This window comes from Ailuropoda melanoleuca, chromosome 11 (assembly GCF_002007445.2).
Source record: "Ailuropoda melanoleuca isolate Jingjing chromosome 11, ASM200744v2, whole genome shotgun sequence".
NCBI classification, from domain to species: domain Eukaryota; kingdom Metazoa; phylum Chordata; class Mammalia; order Carnivora; family Ursidae; genus Ailuropoda; species Ailuropoda melanoleuca.
The window spans coordinates 104,389,796-104,416,443 of record NC_048228.1 but is presented as its reverse complement, the minus strand read 5'-3'; the positions used below and the strand labels follow the sequence as shown (position 1 = coordinate 104,416,443).

The 26,648-nt window shown below is 41.9% G+C and overlaps 1 protein-coding gene across 1 annotated transcript in view; it reads left to right on the top strand.

Annotated features, from left to right (window-relative positions):
• STX18 (syntaxin 18) overlaps positions 1-26,648 on the top strand; it is a 119,011-nt gene that overhangs the window by 408 nt on the left and 91,955 nt on the right. The gene's annotated exons all lie outside the window — the stretch shown is intronic.

Sequence of the window (26,648 nt, the reverse complement as noted above, 5' to 3'; positions counted from 1 at the left end):
TCCCAGACAGCCGCCAACTATCTTGGCAAAGGAACGGCCTTATTTCGGGGAATGGGAATACCTTTGGGGGAACTCGAGAGTATCTTGTCCGCAAAGTTCGTGGGCTGCTTATCGAGATATTGAGGTCGCCGTCACTGCAGACTTGAACGTCGGGGAAACTTCCCCACAGGCCTTTACTTTTCTATCTCAGCACCGACTCCAGTGTATTTGCGTCTTCTGTTTACTTGTTTTGTCTCCCTCCCCCTCTCCCCTTCCCGGCTCAATGAGATCTAAGATCCTATTCACCTGACCTCTCCCTTCCGCTTGCTTCCTGCTATAGGTTCAGGGTTCATGCTGGGGATCCGTAGATCTTGAGAGTGGTTTGGGGTAATCTTTCACAAACGTGCGTTAGTCATCTAAATTGCTTTCCGTTCCCTGAACACAGTAGGCTTTCGTTCAAGAGAGCAGGGAACTTCTCCTTGAGGACAGGAACAGTGCTGGTGTCACCTCAGAACCCCAATGCCCGACTCATAGCACTGCCCAGTAAATGTTTTTTGAATGAATGAACATATGGTTGTTTGTCTTCTCCACTGAACAGGAAACTCTAAGTGGAGAGAGAATGTTTGTCTTGTTCGCTTTTGTATCCTTGGCCCCAAGGGTAGATCTAGGATTTGTGGAGCTTGAAGCTTATACAGTTCTGTCTGTCCTCTTTAAGATATAAAAATACAAAATCACAGGAAGAGTTTCGGAGCTTTGGAAGGGGCAAGTGAGGGGCCCTAAAACTTAAACTTCGTTAATTTCATGGTAAATCCCCTTCTCTTTGGCATGCAGTCCAACCTGGTACTTTGTAGGCATTCAGATAGTTTTCAGTGAATATATGTATTCACGAATAAATGTGTGGCAGTTTGCAGAGGGTATGTGAGGACCAGAAGGGGGATTGGACCCTGTGAAGACACTCAGTCCCTCAATAACCATCTCTTAAGCACCTGCCTTGTGTCGAGCACCTTGTTAGAATAACAATTTAAAAGGAATGGTGGGGGAGACAGTAACACATATGCCTTACAGCCTCCTGGATAGCGTGTAGGGTACAAAGGGGAATGTGGTCAGTTTTACGTGAGGGCCAAGAAAGGCCTTTGAGTGGCAGTGATGCCTGAAACAAATCTTAAAAGAGGGGTACTTCGTTCCAGTGCAGAGAGAGTAGAGAAAGGCATGTCAGGCTAAGAGTATACACAAACGTGTGGAGATAGGTAACTTTTATGCTCAATTTTTGTGTACTCAATGCATGTAATTGCAAACAAATTAGTAATGATATTTCAGGGTTTTTTTGTTTTTTGTTTTTTTGAGGAACTGATTATATTGTCTGAATTACTGCAAATAATGATGAGCCACTGTGCAATGTTACTGAATTGTTTTGATGAGCATTTGAGTGCAGCTGGAATGCGGGAACTTTGCTCTGCTGGCCGACCAATGTTATGTGCTAGAGAGAGCACTAGAGAAGGAGCCAAGAGACCGGGTTGTGGTCTTAACCCTGCAACTATTAGCTGTGTGAAGTTATTAAGCAAGTTTTATGGCCCTAGTTTATTTACCTGTAAATGTTCCCTTTTCTTCCCCCCCTTCAAACAGCAGAAGACTTTTAAACTGCATTGATCCCCTATTTATAGCGGATCGAAGGAGGGGCTTCTCAGGTTGAAATGAGAGGAAAGGAAATAGGACGTTCTCCCTCCCCCTCCCCCCAGGTCGGCCCAGGCTCTTCCTGAGGTTCCTCCTGTGGAATTGTGGTATGTGTAGATCACAGTTTTGGTTTGGGGAGGTCCCTTTCTAACTCTGCAATCACTGATTTATGAGCACTGTGCTAATTTCGGATCCTGTTCCGGAGTAGGGGATATGCAAGTGGTAGATGATGAGGTTGGGGAATATAGGTGAGGTTCAGTGGGGTGGAGTCTGGAGCCGACGACCAAGAAAGAATTCTTGAGGCGTCTTTGGTGCAAAATTGGTGGTTTATTAAAGCACGGGGACAGGACCCTTGGTNCGACCAAGAAAGAATTCTTGAGGCGTCTTTGGTGCAAAATTGGTGGTTTATTAAAGCATGGGGACAGGACCCTTGGGCAGAAAGAGCCGCTGCCCCGGGTTGTGAGGGGTGGCTGATTATATACCTTGGGGGTGGGGGAGGTACGGAAAAAGGGAGGTTGAGAAAATACTTTCATATGTTAAAGAAGATTCACAGGGTACGGGAGGCCTTGCTATTGTCAAGTTAAGTTGGTTTTGCCCTCTAGCTAGGCGTTAACGTTAAGATGGTTGGGGACTTCCTGGAGGCTGCAGATTATAAGGACATTTAATTGTATCTACATTACCTTCCGGAAGCTAGGTTATTGGTAGAAATGCTTCGTTCTTGTAAACTGCTAAGAAATTTGTAAATTGAGGGAGACTTAAGTCTTGCAGGATTGTGGTATCTATAGGTTAACTATTTCTTTGTCCTTTAGGGCAGCCAGGAGTGCCTGAGGAACGTGTCATATACATCCCATGGGGGGGTTGCGGGGTGTCAGTTTCTGCTTTGTCCTCAGCTTGCCTTCTTTCCCTCATCATTTTTCTACGACTAGAGGCAGAGCTGGGATGGCAAGCCTTACAGAGGTTTAGGCCTTAGGCCTTTCCCTGAGTAATAAGAATATGCTTTAGGCTTTTCAAATAATGAGCCTCAGGGGCAGTAACAGGACCCTGGGTGCTGAATTTCCTGTGCCTGGAGGCAATTAAACAGAGGGATGACTGCTTGTCAGAGATGTTTGAGAAGAACTTTGCGGACTTAGAGGGTTGGATTGCATGCTGTTGAAAAATCCAATTCTGATATTTGATGATGGGGTTAGGTGCTAAGCCTTGGTGAGTCTGTGAAGTAGGGACATAGGCCGCGTTGTTCAGGACTACTGCCCTCCTGACATAGGGAAAACATGCATTCTTTTGAGGAATTTTGATTTTATGTTGTAGTTGCTTTGTGTATTATCTCCTGTTCTTGCAACCATTTCCCTCCACACCTCCCCCCCCCCACCCCTGCAACTGTAGGATAGAGCTGGTGAGGGGTGTCCTGTGCGCTTGCCATAGTCACATGTGTGAGAAGGCTGGCTGTTGTTTTGTTTGGCCTGGATCCCTTACACATAAAAGTCTGGCGAGTACTAGAAGCGCATAGTCTGGTTAGGGGTTAGTTCTGGTCGTCAGACCTAGGGAAATGTACCAGGTTATAGTAATGCCTTTGGTTGAATGTCTTCCTCGAGGGGCTCACTGTCATTTCTAGGATGCAAGTTACTTGATTCAGTTCTTCTCATTCCTCAGTTTGGACAAAGCTTATTCCTGATATCAGTTTTCCATTTCACTGAATTGTTGTAGAGGTTTTATTAAGATTAATAAAACTGTTGATTTTTAATTTTCTCCCATATGCCAGTTTCTTCAGTATCATTCCTTTAAATATTTAACTTTTACGCTCAATTTTGTTGAATTCTTATATATTCAATGCATGTGTACCCATTAAATTACAAACAGACAGTAACGACGTTTCCAATCTTGGGTTGAGGAACTTCCTGTATCCGAAAAACTCCAAGCACTGACAAGTATGCCACTTTGCAGTTGGAACTGGATTAGTTAACTCATTTAGACTGTGAGGTGAATGGGGACCGTGGGAATGGACAATGCACGGGGACTCGGATATAAAAGATGTGGATTCAGATCTGGGCTCTGCTACTTAGAAGTGGGTGACTGGGGCTTGAGTCTCATTTTCCACTTCCGTTACATGGGCGTGATAGTACCTTACTGAACTCCTAGGCTAATTATCAGCATCTTCTGAGACAGTGTATCAGAAAACCACACTGATTGTTACTGTTCCCCTTCACCCACTACCTTCACCCCATGTAGGCCATTCAGACATTTCATCAGTGGCTCCCGGCTATATTCCCCAAGCCAGTTAGCTTTCCTATACTTTCCTTCCTTTCTTGTAAAGAGAAACCAGGGAAGTATGCAAAGGAATCCGTGAAAATCCTCTGCAGGTTCTAGTAGCATCGGTAGTGCAGACTGCAGCATTCCTCTGGGAAGGTGAGACACTTTATCAGCAATGACAAATGCAGCTGTTCCTCTCTCTTCCTCCCTGTGACCATGGAAGCCAGTGCTAATTTCCTAGTAGACTTACGGCTCAGAATCCTTTGCGGTATTATGGCCTAGGCAGCCATTTATTGGGCCCGGCAGTCAGGTTGAAATCTGCTTGACATCCTGCCTGACAGAGTAAAAACAGAATCTGTATGCTTAAAGCGGAACCATGGGCTTTTTTTGTTTAATACTTAAAAGGATCTGAGTTCATGTTTTTCAGGCTTCTCATTTTGTTGGTGGGAAAACAAACACCCAGGTAAGTGAAATGACTTGCTCAGAGTCTTAAAAGCTGAGTCATAGGACTGAGCCGAGGTAGAAGCCAGGTCCTTTGACCCTAGTTTAATGCTGTTTATTTCGCACACTACATCCTCATACCTTTTAAACCAGAGATTCTTTGGCTTTGGAATGGCAGTGAGTTCCTCTTGAGTGAATATGGAATTCATAGCTGGATTCTGCTCTAAACCCAGAATTTAGAGCAGAAGGACCTGAGTTTGAATGCCTTTTACTATATGAATTTGAATGCCCCATACTTACTGTATGGACTTGGGCAAGTTACTTAACCTCAGTTTTCTCCCTTCTACAATAGAGTGAGTAATAGCAACCTTAAAAGATTGCTATGCAGATGAAATGAGAAAAGGTGTGCATGTGCCTGCACATGTGAATTCTTTGGGTTGCAAGTAACAGTAACCTAATATAAGCTAACCTGAGCAAAATGGGACAGTCTTGGCTCATGTAACTGGGAAACACAGGGGATAGAACTTCCTTCTCCAGCTCTTATCCATAAAACCCAGGAAAGAACTCCAGAACTCCAGTTGGTTCTGCTTGGATCCTGAGCCCTCATTATGGCCTTAGGGGGATAAGGTTCTTCCTATGGCCAAGTCCTATGTCCACCCCAACATGTGGCCAAAGGTGGGTTGGATACTATGATTATCACCTCTCTAGAACCTTGGAGAAGGGAATGCGCTGTGGAGGAGTAGGCAGTAAGGGCAGGCAGGCAATACCAACTGAAATGTTCCTCACAGCGCCTGGCACAGTGCCTGACCTGCTTTCCCCTCAGCTGCATGGTTGTCTTCAGCTTTGTGGGGAAGGGAAAACCAGAGTCGTGCAAGTTTATAGAGACAGGCTTTCGGTGTGGGAGTCTGTGTGAAGATGCCTTCCACTGTCAGCTGTTTGTTATCTTACTGCTTTATAAAGGTTGCAGAGGCCAGGGAGAGCACCACGTGGGAAACCGGGATGCTCTGAGCAGCCAGGCTGGGCTCAGGGCAGCAGGAGCCAATGAGCAGCTCTGAACAGACCATCAGGAGACCTGTGCGGTAGTGCAAGGTCTGTCACGAAGCAGGCAGGCTGCAGAGTCTGTCTGGGCCTCAGTGTCCACTCTGGTGATATTGAGCTCTTAGACTGTGTAACTGCGGTGATTTCTTGTCCCTGCCACGTGATAGTGACCCTGGGCTCTGGCAGTTCTATTTTCAGATAAGTCTTGAAGGTGAAGTTTTCTTTGTTTATGACACATTGCTTTTGTGAAAGCTGGATGTCTTTTATTTATTTTGAATTTTTAAAGAACTGATTATCCTGAGTTTCTGGCTAAAATTCAAAGTTCCTGTAGTGACCCAAAGCCAGATGCTCTGGTCCTGCTCCCTGTCTGACCTCATCTCCTGTCGCCTTCCTCTTGCTCATTCTGTTCCAGCTGCCCTAAGCCCTTTGCTTTTCTCCCATGAACAGATAGGTTCCTACCTTAGGAACTTCGTGTGTGTCATTCCCTCTACATGGGACGCTTCTCTCCCAGATTCCGTGTAGATTGATCTTCAGGTCTTGACTGCCCTTGACTGTCCTGTATAAAGTAACAGCCTTTTCCTGTCCCTCACTCTGCTTTATTCTTTTCATTATCTGACCTATCAGGTATCCGTTTCTTATGTGTGTCCCCTGGAATTTGTGCTTTGTGAGGACAAAGACTTTGTATTGTCTACCATTGAATCCATAGGTTCTAGACAGAGCAGGGACCCAGGTAGTCAGTGTTTCTTGTCTCTCTGCTTTCAGTTTTGGAGCTAGTTATCTCTGTGCAAGGATTTCCAGGATTTCCAATCCTAGAAATGTGTGATCCTTATATGATTCCTGAATATTACACAATATACATTTACACTTACTCCAGTATCTGGAGTAAACATTAAATAGTATCTTTTATTATATCATTAAGGGCCAGTTCCTACCTCAAGTTTACACTCTGGTGGAGAAGCAGCATAAACACAACAGCTTTTGAGTTGACAGCTGAATGAGTGACAGCTGTAACCCTCTCAGCATTGACTCCCCAGGTCCTCCTTGAGTCCTTTGAAATCACATGGTTGACCTTGGGTGCTAGTGTAGGGACCCAGAAGTTGAGCTGGGAGGGACCACCTGGATTATTATCCAGAATAGCTGGAAGTAGACTTTATTCCAAGGATTGAGTGTAATACTTACTAAACTGGGGATTTCCAAGGATTGAGTGTAATACTTACTAAACTGGGGATTTCAGTCAAGGGATTTTATACTGCTTCTAAGAAGCAGTATCAGGCAGCAGGTGCTAGGGGTCAGTGAGAAGCTGGGCATGNGTCCTTTGAAATCACATGGTTGACCTTGGGTGCTAGTGTAGGGACCCAGAAGTTGAGCTGGGAGGGACCACCTGGATTATTATCCAGAATAGCTGGAAGTAGACTTTATTCCAAGGATTGAGTGTAATACTTACTAAACTGGGGATTTCCAAGGATTGAGTGTAATACTTACTAAACTGGGGATTTCAGTCAAGGGATTTCAGTCAAGGGATTTTATACTGAAGAAGCAGTATCAGGCAGCAGGTGCTAGGGGTCAGTGAGAAGCTGGGCATGGGGTCACACAGGACAGGAATAGATCAGGAAACAAGGCAGGTTTAGGATGGAGGCTGCAAACAGGGCGTGAGTTTGTTGACTCACGTAGATTTTTTCTTTTTTAAAACAGAAACCTTATTGCAAATGAAATAAGGAGCAACTTTGGCTAAGGCTGGAGGGAGGGGGCTAGGAAGAAAGGATTCTTTAGCCAGACTGTCCCTCTGCCACCCTACCCCTTCTCCTTAAGGAGCCCCTTGGGAATCACACATACGACTCAGAGACACAGGTCAAAAACCTCTNTTGACTCACGTAGATTTTTTCTTTTTTGAAACAGAAACCTTATTGCAAATGAAATAAGGAGCAACTTTGGCTAAGGCTGGAGGGAGGGGGCTAGGAAGAAAGGATTCTTTAGCCAGACTGTCCCTCTGCCACCCTACCCCTTCTCCTTAAGGAGCCCCTTGGGAATCACACATAGGACTCAGAGACACAGGTCAAAAACCTCTGTGTTAATGTACTCCGAGGCCTCTTTTTGCTTCATGATACTGCACGNGTGTTCCCTCTTTCGCTGGCTGTCTCTATCTCTGTCAAATAAATAAATAAAATCTTTAAAAAAAAAAAACAACCTCTGTGTTAATGTACTCCGAGGCCTCTTTTTGCTTCATGATACTGCACTTTTATGGATCATATTAACTTGCGGAGCATAAGCAGAACTCAGTGCTGGAGACTTTCATGGTATTAATAGCCCTCTGTGTGGGTTGCACTTCTGAGTTTTTCCCAGAACTTATGAAGACTGCAACTTTTGAAATTCTGTTTATTTAGTAATTCATTTGCTCCATCATCCTGTAAGTACTGAATAACCAATATGTTTTAGGCATTGTGGGGACACAAAGCCATGAGATCTATGTTTTGGAAATACAGATAAAGGATAAATAAATCTTGAGGGGAGTCAATGGGAGATCGACCTGGACTTTGAAGGAGAAGAGCTGTTTCACCAGACAAAGGAAAGGTGATAAGTCACGTGCCTGGCAGAAGGGGGAGTATGAGCAGGCACACCGACGTGGGACAGCAGGGCGGTGGCGGGAGCGGAGGCAGGACTGGGGTGGGTAAGCCCTCTTCTGGACAAGGACTGGCGGAGGGTCAGAGTGCCAGCAGATGAGGCTTTACTGGACTGCATAGAGCAGGTGGGCCAGTTTGGTCCAGGGACCAAGGCTCAAAACGAGGTGTTATTGAAATGTGACCGCCTGCATCTGCGTACATAAGGGGTGTGGGTGCTTTCGTGCTGTAGTGGCAGAGCTGTAGTCTGTAGGGGCCTGAAGGCCTAAAATGTTTTCTCTGTGTCCTGTAGAGGGAAAGTTGGCCGCCCGTTGGGTGAGAGCCTCGTCGGCAGTGCTACAGAGTTTGGAGCGGAGGGTCAGAGTGCCAGCAGATGAGGCTTTACTGGACTGCATAGAGCAGGTGGGCCAGTTTGGTCCAGGGACCAAGGCTCAAAACGAGGTGTTATTGAAATGTGACCGCCTGCATCTGCGTACATAAGGGGTGTGGGTGCTTTCGTGCTGTAGTGGCAGAGCTGTAGTCTGTAGGGGCCTGAAGGCCTAAAATGTTTTCTCTGTGTCCTGTAGAGGGAAAGTTGGCCACCCGTTGGGTGAGAGCCTCGTCGGCAGTGCTACAGAGTTTGGACTTTGTGCTCTGAGCTATGCAAGCAGAGGCACGAGAGGATCATATTTGTGTTTTACAGTAATCAGCAATTTTGAGGGTGGGTTTGGAGTGTGACAAGACCGACCTAGAAGAGTTAACTCGGAAGCTGTTGCAGGCATTCAGGACAGAGTGGTCAACTGGTGGCAGTAGGGTTGGACAGGCGTGGATGGATGTAGTAGATATGCAGGAGGCAGTGATGGGTTAGAAAGAGGAAGAAGTAGAATAATTCCCAGCTCCCTGGTTGGAAAGTTAAATGCTAATAGATATCTCAATAAATTTTTTTTCGAAGTTAGAGTAGAATGCCAGTTACTCATGCCGCCTTCTTTTGGTTCTAAACAGTAGAGAACATCCAAGGAGCCTGATGGACATTGGAGTTTTATGAAGACAGCAAGTGGTGGGGGCGCCTGGGTGGCTCAGTCGGTTAAGTATCCAACTCTTGATTTTGGCTCTGGTCATGATATCATGGGTCGTGGGATTGAGCCCATGTCGGCCCTCTCGCTCTGTTCCTCCCACCACTCGAGCTTGCTTTCTCTCTCAAATCTTAAAAAAAAAAAAAAAGAAAAGAAAAGAAGAAAAAGACAGCAAGTGGTGGATAAGTCCCCAGTGGCAGTGCTTTCTGGTAAACCTGAATTGGAGAGCATAGGTGGAACCCAGTGGGGTCCTCCCACTTTGTCATATTGCTATCTTGGAGACCATTGAGTCTACAAAATAGGCACCTGGGACATATGCCCAGCTAACTGCATGGAGATGTGCAGTGGGCCTCACATCCAGCACACTCTGGCCTGGGCCTTGTGATGGGGAGAAGTGGAAAAAGGCGAGTCAGGCTCACTGGATTGCAGATGGGGATAGAGACTCAGTGGGGCTCCTTTCGATGCCAGGTTCTTGTGCAGAGTTCTGTTCCTCTCAGTTGTGCTGTCTTCATTCTTGAAAGAGACTCGTCTTGGTGGTAATGATTGTATCACATACTACAGAGGCATGGTGCTCAGGGGTAGTCAGTAGGTTTTCTTCTTCATGCCAGGAAACCTCTAGAATGGGTCGAACAGTTCTCTCTTTCCTCAGTTTCTAGTTGGCAGGTCACCAGAGTTCAGTGTATCACCTACTAGGACAGGGCTGCTGAAACGGGTCCCCTGAGGATGACATTTTTAATGAATTCTTCTAGTTCAGGGTCTGGCTGTCCCTTGGGCTTGAGAACCAGATTTGTCAACATATTGAGGGTAGAACCATCTATTGGGACAGATATCAACCAAACTCACATCAACTTATATAAAAGTTCATTTATTTTGAGCAGTGTAATTAGTATTCAAGAGGATACAAATTTTGGAAAATCAATCATTTTGGGGCTTCTGCTATAGGTTAGGAACCCTGGTAAGGACTTTATGTACCCGATCTCATTTAACTTTTATCTTTTGGGGAGACTAGAAATACAATATTATTAAGTGATTTTACAGTATTAATACTATGAATAATATGATTCTAATAATAGAAATCATACAAACTTGATGTTTGAGGTTTCTTGTTACATGGAAATCCATATGGGCTCCCTCTGGTGGGCAAAGTATCCGTGAAGTCTACAATGGTTAATTACGTCTTGTATTTAGACAGCTTACTGTGTTTATGACCTACTAGGTTGAAAATTGACTTTAGAAGAGGCCTCTTCAGAACCCGTCTAAAAGAAAGTGAGTAAACCGGAGGAATGAAAGGATGATGTGTTGAATGAACTCCTATTAACTCAGATATGAAAAGCTTGCAGCATAGTTATAATATTAAATTCAGCTGTACTTTTCTCTTCCTGACTTTCAGGTTCTCAAAGTGTGTAAATACTAGAGTTTGCTAGCTCCTCTTTGTCACAATCCAGTGGATGGCTATTTGTCAAAAGTCTGTGTTGCAGCACATAAGGTATACTTAACCAAGAGAGCGAATCTTTCCATTTCAAACCACTGTACACGTTCCTGTTCACTCTTAGATGGATGATAAAATCCTGGTAAATGAACATTTGCATTTTACAGTCTAAATAGAAGTGACAGACTGCAGCATATCTGGACTCCGGAATCGAGAAAGGAATTAAAAAGCATACGTTTTGAATTATAAATACTTTTGGACTTTGTCATTAATTAACTGTGTGATCTTAAAAAACTCACCTAACTTTTTTTTGGTTTTGGTTTCTCATTTTTTCTTGTTGTTTAATGAGGGTCTTTGGCTAGATAATCCTTAAGGACCTTTTGAACAGGATGGTTCCAGAATTCAGTACTCTTCTTTCTGAAAGTGCCAGGATATAATCTTAAAATGCTTTTTGCAGTGATGACTGCTCAGTGTCTTGTGTTACTTTCTCCTCGAGTTCCTGTGTACTCATAATTTTTCACCTAGATGAGAAAATGAATTTGTTTTTCAAAGGTGGCATTTGGTATGTTTCTTTCTACAAATGCATTTGATTTAATAGTGATTCTGTACTCTTATAATGGACTGTTAATAGTGGGATATGTTTTTGAAGTTCGCTAAATTATTTTAAAATCTGACTATAAAAGTAGTAAGTGTTCATTAAACAGAATAAAGAAGAAAATAAAGTTCACAGATGGTACCACTGGCCAGAGATAGCCCCTACTACAATCTTGGCACATAGCTTCTAGATGTTTTTCCTATAAACAAAAAGAATTTTTCTATACTACTGTTAAGTAGCCCCTCTTTTTTTCTATTGCTTTTTTTTCTTAACAGTGTATTGTGAAAATTTTTCTATGTCAATATAGAAATTTATCTGGCTGTTCTGTGTCACCAATTTATCTGGCTGTATAGTCATTAAAAATAGTTTCACACAGGTGCACCTGTGTGGCTCAGTCGGTTAATAAGCATCTTAACTCTGGGTTTTGGCTCAGGTCATGATCTCAGGGTCCTGAGATGGGAGCCCCACCTTGGGCTGTGCTGGGTGTGGAGCCTGCTTAGGAGTCTCTCTCTCCCTCTCCCCCTCCCCCGTTCTCTCTAAATAAATAGATTAATAAGTCATTTCACATAACATTTACTGGAACGGCTACTGAAAGATATTTGGGCCGCTTTCAGTTATCACAATTTTAAACAATAATACATTTTCACCAAATTTGTTTCAAGTTTATAATCTCTTAAAAAGGTAAAAAGAAATCTATAATTTTACTTGTTTTCTGTTTAATCTTTTCTCAAATATAAAAAAATTGATGTTCTAATATTAATAAAAGGGAAATTATCCCTAATTTTTTTTAAGGGTTAAATATATTAGAACTTCATATCAGTGCTGGAAGAGTATAGAAAGGGGTAGGTAATAGGGGTAGTCAGAAATCTTTTGGGGCGCCTGGGTGGCTCAGTCGTTAAGCATCTGGCCTTTGGCTCAGGGCATGATCCCGGCGTTCTGGGATCGAGCCCCACATCAGGCTCCTCCGCTGGGGGNGCATCTGCCTTTGGCTCAGGGCATGATCCCGGCATTCTGGGATCGAGCCCCACATCAGGCTCCTCCACTGGGGGCCTGCTTCTTCCTCTCCCCCTCCCCCTGCTTGTGTTCCCTCTCTTGCTGGCTGTCTCTCTCTGTCAAATAAATAAATAAAATCTTTAAAAAAAAATCTTTTAAGTTGGAGCAGAGCCTTGAAGAGCAAGTGAAATTGAGTAGATGGTGGGTGTGAGCCTGGAGTGTGTCAGTGACAGGAAACTGGCTGATTGAGCCAGTGGGGCTTCTCTGTGGGCTGTGTGAATTAAATTGGGGAGGTGTTTTATGGCCCTACCCTAGAGGCCCCCAGAGCTCTTGTGCAACATAAATGCACATAAATCAGTGGTCGTCCTATATCTAATTAATAACCACTTAAAATTCAATGAAAACATTTATAGTAGTAACAAAAAGCATTTCTAGAAATAACCTTAATGAGAAATGGAAATGTCCCATTTGAAGAAAACTTCAGAATTTTGTGGAGGGTTACGGAAGACTTGAATATTAGAAACACATATTGTGTACTGGAAGGGAAGAAAGAGTGTTATAAAGACATCAACTATTCCTAAATTAATTTGTAGGTTTAGTGCAGCTTTCATCAAAATTGCAACAGAACTCTTTTGAGAGGAACCTGAAAGTGGTTCTGAAATTCACCTAGAAAAAGATGCGTGAGAATAATTGATGAAGAGTGGAAGAGTGTGCGTGTTGGGGTGGGGATACTAGTTTGCCTGATATTAAAACATTTTAAAGACAAAAATAATATATTTGTATATGGATTGATCAGTGAAGCGTATAAGGCCAGGTGTGTGTGTAACCTTTATCTTGAGAAAAGAGGTATTGTAAATCAGGAAGAAAAAGATGGTTTATTCAGTGATGATTTGGGGGATAATTGGTTAGCCCTTTGAAAAAAAAGTTCTGTTTTGTTCATATCTTACTGTATATACATTAAAATATATTTCTAGATGAACTAAAGATTTCATTGTCAAGGCAATACTGAAGAAAATATGAGTGTGAACATTCTGTCTTCTAGAAGTAGGAGGTCTTCGAGTTTAAAGATGAACAGCAGTTTTAGTAATAATAGCGGTGGTGATTGTGATGATGATTGGGGTGGCAGCTCTCACAGTTACTTCACAAAGAGACATGTGGCAATATTCCCAAGTACAGAAAAATTATTAGGGAAACATGGCACACTGAAGAGGAAGTCATGGCATGAGAAAAATTACTTATCCTGTTAGGTTAAAAAAGTTACTACCAAAACCAGATATAATTAAAACTATGTATACGAGGGGCGCCTGGGTGACTCCGTTGGTTAAGTGTCTGACTCTAGATTTTGGTTCAGGTCATGATCTCAGCATCCTGAGATCAAGCCCCGCATTGGGCTCCCTACCAGCAGGGAGTCTCCCTCTCCCTCTGCCTCTCCTAAAATAAATAAATAAATCTTTAAACAAGACAGAATTATGTGTATGGAAAAAAAAAAAAAAACAACTTTAGGCATGGAAATAGTGATCAGAAGGGAATACACCGAAAGTTAACCATGGCTGTTTCTGGGAGAGGGGGCTCAGGGTGATTGCTTTTTCTGCTTCTATCATCCAGAATTTCTTTAATGAGCACATATTACTTTTGAAATGAAAAGCAAAACAGAAAAAATAAGCCTCCCAGCACAGGAGTTTTTCTTTGCTGTGGTAGGATATGGAGAAGAATTAATATCTTTTGATGAGAAAAGTGTCATGAGTAAGCAGTATCTGATTGTATATTAAGTGCACAAGGGAGGGGGCCCCTATCTAAAGGAATTCTGCAGTAAAACCTTTGGTAAAGGGAGTAATTTTCCAGTAAGTCAGCTGGATTTTCAATTCTGACTTTCTGAAGCTCTACGAGAGAATCACCCACAAATGTTGCATGGATGTTTTAGCTTTCTGGTTGTCATTCTGAAAACTCATCAGCAATAGTAATAGCTACCACTTGCTGAGCACCTATTCTACCTGGCACTGTTNACTGTGCTAAAAGCATTCTCATTTAGTTGACTGTCCTTACGGGTCAGGTTCCTTTCCTCATGAAGAAACCGAGGTTCAGAAGGTTCAGGGAGCTGCCCAGGACGGTGTGAGGATGATGAGTATGCCCTGGGTCGCCAGGGCTGAGTGCGCGGTCGTGCACGTGGTGACTACGGTCCCAGGTCTTGGCATTCCACAGGACAGATCACTGGTGGTTTTCTCCTTGGCATGTAGTCATATCATCTGCTATCTTCGGGAGCATGTCTTGGTACATAAATCCTATGTATTTGAAAGTTCCTGACTTGCTTGTAGGGGAAACACAGCCGCCTCCAAACCAAACTTTTTTTTTTTTTTTAATTGACAATTACCCAGTGACCATACATTTCTTACAGGCAGTGTTGTGGTCGGTTTTTGAGGAAAAGAGGGAAAGGTTTATGGTTTTAGTTAGTAAAAATCACTGAGAAGGAATGAGACCCAGTTTTTACATTATAGATATTTGACAAAGTGTTAATTCTGTTTTTTCGTCTGGGGCACTAGTTTGTTATTTTGTTTATTCACTCAATAGTTAGTCCCATGGAGAACTGCAGAGCTGAGATGACTTTTCAGAATTAGCAGGTGAGGCAAGGGGTCAGGCCTTTGAAACTGCTGCGGTGGTCAGCCGTTGGATGCGGGCTTCCCCCAGAGAAGTACCATAACGTTGGGTGAAGCAGCTTGCCTCTGCCGAGGGCAGTTCCTTAGACAGACTTAGCTGGGAGCCATCGGCAGGCAGTTCTGGAAGTTGGGGGAATGAGGGCCTCGATCCTGAAGGCATGGTTCTGCCACACCTTTTAGGGTTGTTGTAAGGATTGAATGAGGTACTGTAAGTGGAGCTGTTGGCACTGTAGCTGGTACGTTATAGATGCATTCAACGGCAACTGCTTTATTACCAGCTTCTATTGGTTGAGTATCTGGAAGGAAGGAAGGCATTTAGATTGCTGTTTAGGATAGATGAGAGAGACTTTCATTTGGCCATCAAATGTTTACACCCTAGAAGGGGGCATTCATTCGTTCATTCAGTAAATATTTATTGAGCATCTAGTATAGGCTGTGCACTGTTTCTGGCCCTGGGGATGGAGCAGAGTTAAGACAGAATCTCTGCTTTTATGGAAGTTATATTCTTTTTTTTTTTTTTTTTTTTTTTAAGATTTTTTTAGTTATGAGAGAGTGAGAGCATTCATGGGGCAAGGGGCAGAGGCTGCATCACAGCTCAGGCTCAAGAGGGTGAGAGTCTGAACCCACATGGTTGCCAAGAGAATGCCAAGCAGACTCCACACTGAGTATGGAGTCCGATGTGGGACTCCGTCTCCCAACCTTGAGATCATGACCTGAGCTGAAATCAAGAGTTGGACGCTTAACTGCCTGAGACACCCAGGTGCCCCCGTATTCTAATGGGAAACTTATAGTAAATAAGTAAACAGATACATAAAATACTTGGGTGATAAGTAAACTAATAAGTATAAGACATATTCATAACTACAGACATCTTCAGTAGAGGAACTTCAAGAATTGAGAGGTTAAGAGATTACTACTTCTGGGGGCGCCTGGGTGGCACAGCGGTTAAGCGTCTGCCTTCGGCTCAGGGCGATCCCGGCGTTGTGGGATCGAGCCCCACATCAGGCTCTTCCGCTATGAGCCTGCTTCTTCCTCTCCCACTCCCTCTGCTTGTGTTCCCTCTCTTGCTGGCTGTCTCTGTCTCTGTCAAATAAATAAATTAAAAAAAAAATCTTAAAAAAAAAAAAGAGATTACTACTTCTGGATAAGGTTGAGGGGAGACTTCGTGGAAGAGGTAACATTTAGGTGGGCCTCATAGATTTTCCACATGTGGAAATGGAGAAAGAGAAGTAAGGCAGGAACACGTGACAAAGACTCCAAGGTGGGAAAGCGCAGGATGATAAAATATACAGAAAAAAAGCTCAGTTTAATGGAAGGAGTGTGAGAAATAGGTAATGGAGTGTGCCTTATATTTTCCTTTGGCCTCTCCAGATCCATTCTCTATCCTTTCCACTCTGTTCTTGCCTCAGGAGGCTGATTTTTCTGGAGTGCTTGCCTGGGTTTCCTTGTTGTCTGGCTTCTGACTGGGTTCAGCCAGTGGGAGGTCCAACAGGAGATTGGAAGGGAGAGGGGTTGGTTTTGGAGTGTGGTAGAGGCTTTGCATCCATAATCCATGACTTGGGATGTCAGCCCACCCTAGGATTTTTCCCTTGTGTCTGTCGGGTGTCCTCTGGGGTAGGATGGGGTTAGTCAGTAGGCTGGTACCAGCCAGCAATACACAGGATTGCATTGCAGCCCCATGCAGAGCTGACCCTGAAAGGCAATGACAAAGGAATTCCTTCCCGTGGATAGGTCTTATACGGTTCATCTTTACCTTTTTATTTAAGGTGGTTTTCATAGGAGATCTATTTCTCTCTCTCCCCCTTTGTAGCTCAACACTGTAAAAGGGAAAAGCCAAGAATTTTAGCCTCAGACAGATTTTCTCTTAGTGATGTGGCAGTTCATACTTCTCTTCCAAATATGACCTGAAAGGTTAGAGGTGGTAAATGGCTCTTATGGCATTTTGACTATAAATCTGAACTGGAAGAGAATCTGTAACCCATTATCAGATTCTGAATCAAGCTGCCTTGTCCTTCTCCTGTTTCTGTTTCAGTGGAAATGTGTGTTTTTACTCTGTCAATGGACAGTTTACATACCTAATATACCTAATATTTAAAGGGAATTATATAATGAATACTTGATGTGAAAGCGACTAGTTAAATACTTTAACTCCAAGGGATTCCATTAAAGTAATAAGGAAATTACATTTAATTTTAAATGGTAGAAAGGTTTTTTAATGTTATTGCTATTAAGCATGTATTACACACACTCAGCCCATTTTTTGCAAATGAATTCCCAAAGCACAATTCATCTTTATACAGGTGGAAAGGAAATATTCTTGCAAAACATGTAGTTTGATGTCGCCTTCTTAGCTGTAGAGAGAAGCATACATTTCCAAAGAATAGAATGTGATGGTTGATTGGAGACTTTTGGTGTTACAGGCTCTTAGCTCTACCTCTTGAAATAAGAAAATATATATAAATGGGTCCCCAGATGAAGGCGTGGTGGGGTACTTTATAGCCCTAATTGACTCCAGACATAGAGGCTGTGATTTGTAAGCAAGCAGTGACAAGAGGAAGTTAAATCAAAATTAAATTAAGGGAAGGAAGAAAAAAAAAGAGATATCAAGGAGAGGTGATGAATTTTCTGAAAGCTTCTAAATACCTATCTGTGGGTAAGTGGGAAATCTGTGAATATATCTCAGTTATGTCAAAAGATGAAATCTGGAAACATTTCAGTCCTAAAAAAGACCTCCTCTCTTTTTAAAGAAAAAAAACTTTTGTTTTCATTACTTGGTACAGCTCAGTCAGTATGGGCATATTTGCTTCTATACTTTTCCATGACTCAAACTGGCAATAAAAATCAGTATCTCCCATGATACACATGAAGTGATATTTTGGGAGGATTGGTTTTTCTGTTTATATTTTGGCATTTTGTTGTTGTTCCAGCTTGTGTAAATAACATTCTCGGAATGAGAGCCTACCAGATGCTCATCCACACTGAGCGCCATCTTTGCAGGGGTGTCCGTCAGTCTCCCTTTCCCTGGCCTCCCCGAGCCTGTTAATTCTCAGGCCTGAGAGGACAGGGACTGTGTCGCATTCCCCGTCACAGCAGAGAGCACCGTGGGAAGTTCCACACGTATTTGTGAAATGAATTGAGTAAGTAAATGCCTCGGCTTCCTCTTTCTTGTCCACTCCACCGCAACCATGTGGGTTCAGACCCTCACCATCTTGAGCCTGAGCTGTGATGCAACCGTACCTTTGGAGCCAAGCCACTGGGCTGAAAAGGCTGCTTTCATCATGTTACTTTGCTCAGAAGCATTCAGTACTGCTCATTCCCCACACAATGAATTCCCAGTTCTTTGGCCTGCGTCCAAGGGCCCTTATAAAGCTAGTACTACCCATGTTTCCATTTTTACACCCGATGCTTCCTCGATCATCCCACCAGCTTTAACCAACCTACTCCATTTACAGCCTCCTGTGCTGTCTTGTCTCCTTGTTTGGCTCCTGCTCTTTCTCTTGCGTGGATGGCTTGCTCCCCTTCATTTACTCAAATTCTCCCCATCTTGAAAGCCACATTCTCCCCAATACTAGTCTCTTTCTTCTGAATTCAAAGCTTTTGCTGCCATATTACTCATGAAGCAAGGAATTCTGGCTGTGACAGCCTTCACGTGACTGTTTTTGTGTTCTCGTTTAATGACTGCATTGTTGCTTAACTTTCCAGGTGCTATTGTGCTGTTTCACAACTATGTTGCTTACTTTTGGGTGTGAGGAGTGGAGAAGGAGAGGTGGGACTCTGATTTGATGCTTCTTTGTATTTCCCGCTGTGGCGCTCGCTGCGAGCTAGCCAGCACTGCAGCCTTTGGACGGGGCAGTCACTTCTTAATCATTTCTGTGTTCGCAGACCTAGCACCATGCCTGGCCCGCAGTCGGGATTCAGTACATGGTATGTGAGTAAATGAATAGAGGGCATTCTCAAATATGTGTTTACTAGTTTGACTCAAAACTAAATTAATCAACATAGGTGATTTTCCATCTTTTAAAAGCCATAAAAATCCAGCTTTTCATTTAGCCTTTTTTCATCATTAATAGTTCTCCCTCCAGCACTTCTTCCTTTTGCCTGCTTCAGCTTCGTGCTGAAATGTAAATCAATTTCCTCTAATTCTTTTCCCTGTGAAATTGGAGAACAGCTGTTTAGTCACCTCCTTATAAATAACCCTTCACCAAGTTAAATTGCCTCGAGGACTTGCTTTCTCCAGATTAAATTATCCCAAAGCCTTTTCTTTTTCTCATAAAGGCCTTTTTAAAAAGAAGCATTTGTTGTTTTTTTTTAATTTCTTTTTCTAGCTCTTTATAAAAGTTTATCCTTTTCATAAGTTGCCCACAGGCTACCCCTACAAGGGCCTAGTTAGTGCTGCCTGGAATGGCGGGCACCTTGAATCTCTCTCTTCTTTGGGTCGGGAGCACCCTGTTGACTGTTTTTATCACCTGTCAGGTGTAACTTGCGGCTCACTTTCACCCTGTCTTTGTTTTGCCTCCTTTTTCCGTGCATTTCTTCAAATGTGTAGCTTGTTTTCTTCCCATAAACCCTAACTTACTGCATCAGCAGCCTTACGCCTACAAGTTAGAGGGAACCCAATGCAAATTAGCTGAAATGATCACAGGAATGTATTGATTTATATCACCGAGAAGTCTAGTGGTATGACTTAACCTCCGGCGTGGCTGGACCCAGGGGACATAGCAGTGTCACCAAAGGCCTAATTTTTCTCGCTCGCTCTGTTCTGCCATTCACGGTGTTAGCATCTCCTTGGGGCACCTCCAAGCTCTTGCTTAATGGTAGCCAAAAAGCTGTAGTACTTGCAGACTTTACTTTCCATACTACTCCATGTGGAGGAAGAGAGAGGCTTTTCCCTTGTAATATCCATTGGAACCCTGGAATTGACTTGTGTGTGTGTCTGTAAATCCATCCCTGTCTCCAGAGGGAAAGGACAGCCTTTCCTTAGGACGCAGCCCTGCAGCCGAACCAGTGTCACTTCCACCCAGTACACACAACTGAGAGGAGGGGAAGAATGATTTCCAAAGGAAATTTAGGGAGTTATATCCAGGAGGATGAGAGCTGTGGATGTGGGTGGCCAACAATAAATGTTCTTTGCATTCAAAATTGTGCCCTTTCACTCTGCCCTAGATTATTAATATCACTTTGAATGGAGGGTGTCCCTGAGAATGAAATCTTGATTCACTTACTGTTTATTGAGCAGCCAGCATGTGTCATGCGTACAAGTAGGTATTGGGCATACAAACATGATGAGAAATCCCTGACTTGGAGAAACTCATAGTCTAGTGAGAAGACAGACCTAGAGACAGATAATTAAAGCATGTTGTAAAAAATGTTGTTATCATAGTATGTATGGCTACAGAAGTTGAAGCGAAGACCACTTCACTTGGGAGGGGCTGAAGGAGTAGGGCTTCATAGGAGAGGCAAATCTTGAGCTGAGTCTTGAAGGATAAAATATATTCCCTAGAGTGGGAAAGAAGGGGCATCACCCTGAAGGCCATGGTGAACCGTAACAAGTTTCAGCCGGGTACTGATGTGATCAGGGATGGATTTTAGAAAGATCCTACTGCAGGCTGTTGGCAGACCCAGCAGATGTGAGAAGGACCAGAAGCAAGGAGGAAGATCTGTTGAGCAGCCTTTCTAATCAAGACATGGTGAAGGCCTGAGCCAAGCCGGTGACCATCGGGACAGAGGACAGATGCAGGATCTGTTTGACAGGATTTGGAACTTGTTAGATGTAGGAGATGAAAATCAGTGGTTCTAGGTTACTTCGAGGTTTTAATTGTGGGTGACTGGGTGGGTAGTCAAATGAGTTCAGTTTTACAGTTATTTGAGGTGCCTGCCAAACAGCCAAGGGACACACATTTGGCAGTTGTAAATACAGAAGTGGACCTCCAGAAAGAGCCAGAGCTGTAGACGGGAGACATCAGAGTATAGGTGGAGGTTGAGGTCTTCAGGAAAGAGCAAGATTAGATTGCCAGAGGGGGAGTTTCAGATGAGAAGAGGGCCTCAGTTTGCAACATTTGAGAGACCAGCAGCAGGAGTCAAAGAAGTTAGGCATGTGGGTCCCTCCAATAATGGAGCTCTTCTTATCTTGCGAAAGTTAATGGCACCTGGGATGGCTTGTGGCATGGTGCTTTTGAGCAGGGACTCTCGGCTGTAGTAGTACTGGTGGGTGACTTGCAGATAAATTATTTAACCTCATTTCCTGATCTATGTAATGGGAATAAAGTGGTACCTAATTTTGGAAGATTGAAAGAGTAAAGCATTTTCAAAGTGCCTGGCACATAGGAAATGTGTTAAAGTATTTGGCAAATAAACACAGAAACTAATAAACACATGTGCATGCCCTGCATTGTGTATCTCTGTCTGAGTTCACATGCCACTGGCCAGTTAATCCAAAACCCAAAACTACTTCATTTGGACCTAAATAATATACTTGTCTGAAAACTCTGGTGGTTCCAATGCAGTAATGCAATTATCAGACTTCTTGACGGTTTTCCAGATTATTTATCAGATTATTTTTTCTATTGGCTATTAATTTTACCTCTGACTTTGACGCAGGTTTGTTTCTTCCAAATGGCATATTTTTAAATTGTTCCTAATACCTTGTAGCATATAACTTTCTCTTTCTTTTGCCTTTTTTTTTTTTTTTAATAACTTTCCTTCCTCAGAGTCATTCCTGAAGTTCTGGAGTGCTCTGTTCGTTGCACCCCCGCATTTTGGTCAGTTCCTGGCATGTTACTTTTAATCAGGCTGCTTTTCTCATCCATCTGGAGGAATTGGCACTATTTTCAACTCCTCTCCATTATGGTCAGGAATATGAACTTGCTGTCTTTTCTTCTTCCTCTTCCATTTTCCCACGTAAATGTCTTGAACCACTGATTAGATCTGTGTGCCCACAATAGCATAAGCAAGCATGAAGCTTAAATCCGATTTAAAGGAGTATGTACAGAGTCTACTACTCTCTGCAAGTTTTTTTTAGAGTCTCGATGAAAATAGAACGGTATTCAGGGTGTGAGTATGTTGCCGAATCTCTAACACTCGTTGAACCAGACGTCGTGTGTGTTCATTTTTAAATAACTGGGTGGGTCACCTTTTCATTTATTATGAACACAAACCCTGATGCTTACAACCGGCATGTGAAAGGAAAACAGGCGATAGTGATGAAAACCATTTAATGATTAGTGAGGAAACAAATATTGTTTAATGAAAATAAAAACCATGTCTAAAGGGCCTAATGCTGACTTTTGGAAATATAACCATGTTGCGGTCTGCTGTGTACCCTCTGTCCTGTACAGTAGATATTGTTTAAAATTGCTTGGGAACTGGAGCTTGCAATTGTGAGCCTGGAATGTCCTGCAGATAATTAAGTTGTGGTCAGGCTTTGGAAAAATAAAAAGTTCTCGAACTATGATTTTATAAACATGCTACAATAACATTTCTTTATATTTAACAGTTTCTTATAGAAAGCTGATACTCTCATGAGGCATTGATTAAAGGTAAAACATCAAGAAAGAAAAAATATTAAATTAAAACTTCACTTAGGATGTTGACAGTTGGCTTGTAATATTAAACAGATGTGTATGTTCCTGGGGATATTCTTCTTTCTGAACTGAATTGCTAAGTTGTATTTTTTTTTAATGACAACTACAAATTTTTGATCAGTTAATAATTTTAAATGCCCTTTCTACAATCTTCTGTATTCTAACTTCATCTGTAGTTTGAGCCCTCTCAATGATATAATGATTGGTGAAACCTTTGCTGCCGCTTCTAAAGTCTTTCATTTTCTTTCTTTCTTCTCCCCCCTCCCAAAGCTTAACTGGGCTCTTCTGATTTCATGATGCGTTCTTGGAGATTGATTCCTTGAAATAATTTTAGGATCATTGGGTGGAATTCTACCCTTTCAGATTTATGTCTATACTTCCATATAAATTTCACGTTGGTATTTGAGTGCACAAGTTGACCTACATTGTGGTATTGTGTTTGTGTGGTCAATTGTAAAGGCTTCATGAGACGTCTCTATAGCCAGCCATGCAGATCGGCCTGTACCCCCATGCTGTGGGGCCAAAGAAATGTCAGTGAGGGGACCTAAAGGAAACCAGGCCATGGAGCAAAAAGAGATTCAGTAAATTCTTTTTGCTTATAAGGATTTTGCCATATTAGGCAAATCACGTAGAGTCCGGTAAAGGGGGTGGGGTGGGGTGGGTAGGCTTTGGTAAACGGAGGAGGAGTCAGGTTGAGTTTTGTAGGATGAGTTGAAATACGTTTCCCATCTTCCAAGATTTTTCAACATCAGTTTGTAAGACTAGATAAATTGTTCATTGTTGTATTTGGGCTGATGAAAAATTTTAAATTCTGAAGATCATTTTAATTGTAAGTCTTTGACATGTGGATGTCTCATGTTCTCTGAAAGATAGATTTTGCTAGGCAGGAGTCTTTGATTAACCTGGAAGAACAGTTTAGTTGGTTTGGATAGATTTATTTATCTTGGAACTATGTATTGTTTGCACAGTCTTCTTTTTGGAATCAGTGTTTTTTTTCTCTGCAGATTCCATTTGGGAAGCTCTGATTTGGAGCCTCAGTATATGGAAGGTATTTCCAATAAACACAAACAAAGGCCGACTGGACTGTCTGAACAAATACGACGACATATTTTATCGTAAATAATTTTATTTAAGCTCAAGAATAATGAATTCCTTTTTAATAGCATTTTATTTAAATGTGACTGTTCTTTATATCTAATAGTGTAAATAGTTTTTAAGTGTCCTACTCAAGTTTGATTTAGGAGCGAAAATATTTGACCAGTGCACATTTCAGGTGTATTGTTTGCTCTCTAGGTCATTGTTTTATTCTTATTATTTTACATTTTGTGTGGCTGTGGAAAGAAGAACAGATTTCTGTGTACAGTGTCTTAGCAGTTCATGAAATCACTGCCATATTCTCCTAGAAATTTGGAATGGAAATTAACGGTGACCTTTTAGAAAGAGCTGGGAACTTTGAGCTGTGTGCAAAAGTACTGTATAAGTTTAGCATAATTTGTTGCTCTAGAAAGAGCCACCCATTTTAGCTAGGAATCTAACAAGCAGTAAAATATATCTATTAAGGTTTGTATCAGCTTGTCTCAGGGCTGTATACTGTATCATTCCAATTCTCTCCCAGTGTTTTGCTCTAAAGGAGTGTTGTAAATATTTTAAATAGTTTTCTTTAACCAGAATTAATAATAACAGATTTCAGTAGAAAATGTTGTTTCATTTTACCATGATTATTGCATCATAAGATAACTCTCTGTAAATGATATTCTTTTATAGATATTTTGGCTTGGCCTACCGATCCTAATTTCAGTATTATGCCTGATTTAGCAATAAGCTGCTGTCATCAGCTACAGTGAATTGTATTAGGCAGGCTTTATTTTCTGTATCAGTGTGGTACTACCATTTCTCCCACCCCCAGGTCGGAAAAGCATTTATATTCTTTTTCAGTTTTAACATTTGATAACTCTACCACGGGAAAAGGGAAAATGGGAAGTTTTTCCGAGTAGATGGTGATTGAAGAATGACACCATTTGAACAACTTTCATCTTCTAAAAATATCTTGCTCACCCCTTTTTCTCTGGGCAGCTTTCTTATCTGTTCTACAGATAAGGAGTGTGGTTCTGTGAGGGAGGAGGGTTCTGCTGTTCCTGTTTGCAGCCTGTTAGTCGGATTAACTGTGAAGTTACTGATTTGGGAATGGAAGACACTTATGGGTCCCTAGTGGTCTGAAATTGGAAATGCATCTCCTGAAAATTTCATTAGAACTTTCCATAAAGTTTAACATTTGATTAGAAACAAAATGTTAAAAATTTTAGGTGCGCTTGTTGTCTTATTTAAAGTGTTCTTTGTGCTACAATTGAAGTTACTTATTTTCTTAATCTCACTGCAAACAGATGAATTACCCGTAAATACCTGAGCACTAGATTAGCGCCTGTATTTCAAGCTATTGAGGAAATGGAGGAAGATTCTGTAAAGGCTCAATTGAGTGCTACGTAGATTGAGAAAAATCGTCAGAAGTTGTCTCTTTGTCATCTCTCTGTTGCTTTATCATGCTTAATTTTCATGAAAATAATGTGTTTGTTACTGTGGTCACACCGTGATTTAGCCTTGGCTTATGTATGATATTTTATTGTCCCTGTCCTGGAAAATTATAGCACTTTTTATGAGGAGTGGTTTGTGGGTTCACACAACCCACTTGGAGTGCCATTTACTATAATTCTCTTCTAAAAGGACCATAAAACATCATGTAAATTGTTTAAAAAGGGAAAGGCCTTTTTTGAGAAAGGCTAGGAGAAATCTTTCCAGGCTTTTGTTCTTATAGTCAGTTTCATGATTTTAAGCTTGCAATTTATTTGAAACATTAATGTCAAAAAGTAAAGTGCCGGTGTATGTGAGCAAAATGGTTGTGAGCGAGGGCCAGGCTACACTCGGGCCTCAGTGCAGAATAATACACATCAAATTCAACATGCTGTAATCTTTCAAAATATGTTTTCTGTGGCTTCGGAAATGAAATTATGGAAGAAGGGAAGGGAGGGAGGAAGGAAGAACGGAATTGATTTATAGCATGTATATCTTTTTTCAAAAACCCTCTTAAGAACTTGTTGCATGTTTATAATCGACATTAAAGCACAGTTTTTGGTAACTGGTCTTGTGAAACTCCTGTTTAAATTCACAAATGGATTTACCTAAAGAGACTTCCCTCCTTGGCAGTTTTACCATTTCGGTTGGCTTGCTGCTCTCAGTTTTATATACACCCTTAGGAAGAAAGTATGAAACACGCAGTAAGAACGCTAACGTTCTGTCATGGTTTTTTTGTACAAATGCCTTATTCTGATATTATCTTGGTTTTGTGTATGAGCTCTATGGAGAGCATGGACGGAAATTGTTAATAATTTTCTACAGCATTTATGTGGTGCTCTGAGCTTCTTCTAGTCGTTCAAATACAAATATATCTTACATTTAGCAAATTGTTATAAGAAAATCCAAATATACGTGAAATATAAAATAGAGCCAGCTGTTCATTTTACATACAGATATAACAAATATGTAATAGATTTAATTTTTGTAAAGCCACTTCCTTAGTACATGTGAGATCATTATCTTTGCAACAACACTTTATAGGAACACTTATAAATGAAATGATGACAGCTATGTTCATGTAAATAGTGATATAAACATTCATCTCTATACAACTTTCTCTTTAAATTAGTGCGGTTTTAAAAAACAAGGTTAGGGACGCCTGGGTGGCTCACCGGTTGGGCATCTGCCTTCTGTCCAGGTCATGATTCCGGGGTCCTGGGNGATGTAAATAGTGATATAAACATTCATCTCTATACAACTTTCTCTTTAAATTAGTGTGGTTTTAAAAAACGTTAGGGACGCCTGGGTGGCTCACCGGTTGGGCATCTGCCTTCTGTCCAGGTCATGATTCCGGGGTCCTGGGATCGAGCCCCATATCAGGCTCCCCACTGAGTGGGGAGTCTGTTTCTCCCACTGCCGCTGGCCCTGCTTGTGCTCTCTCACTCTCGCTCTGTGCTCTCTCTCAAAAAAATTAAATCTTTAAAACACACACGCACGCAAAACACAAGGTTATCTGTGTGATTTAGAAAGTCCTTAGTTTTGTGGTAAGAGGAGGTTATAAGTAGATCACGTTCTTGCATCTCACAGAGGATCAGTGAGTTTACTACATGGCTGTAAATCTTTGTCTAAGTATAAATACTTCCTGCTTGCATGTGTAATTTCATGAATTTCAGCGTAGGTTTTTAAAAAAATTTGTTTTACTAAGTTCCTCCTTTCTTATTTGTTAAAACACACAAAACTAACTTCCTAAGACATAAAAAAAAACTGTTTGGAATGATTCCTTTTTCTACAC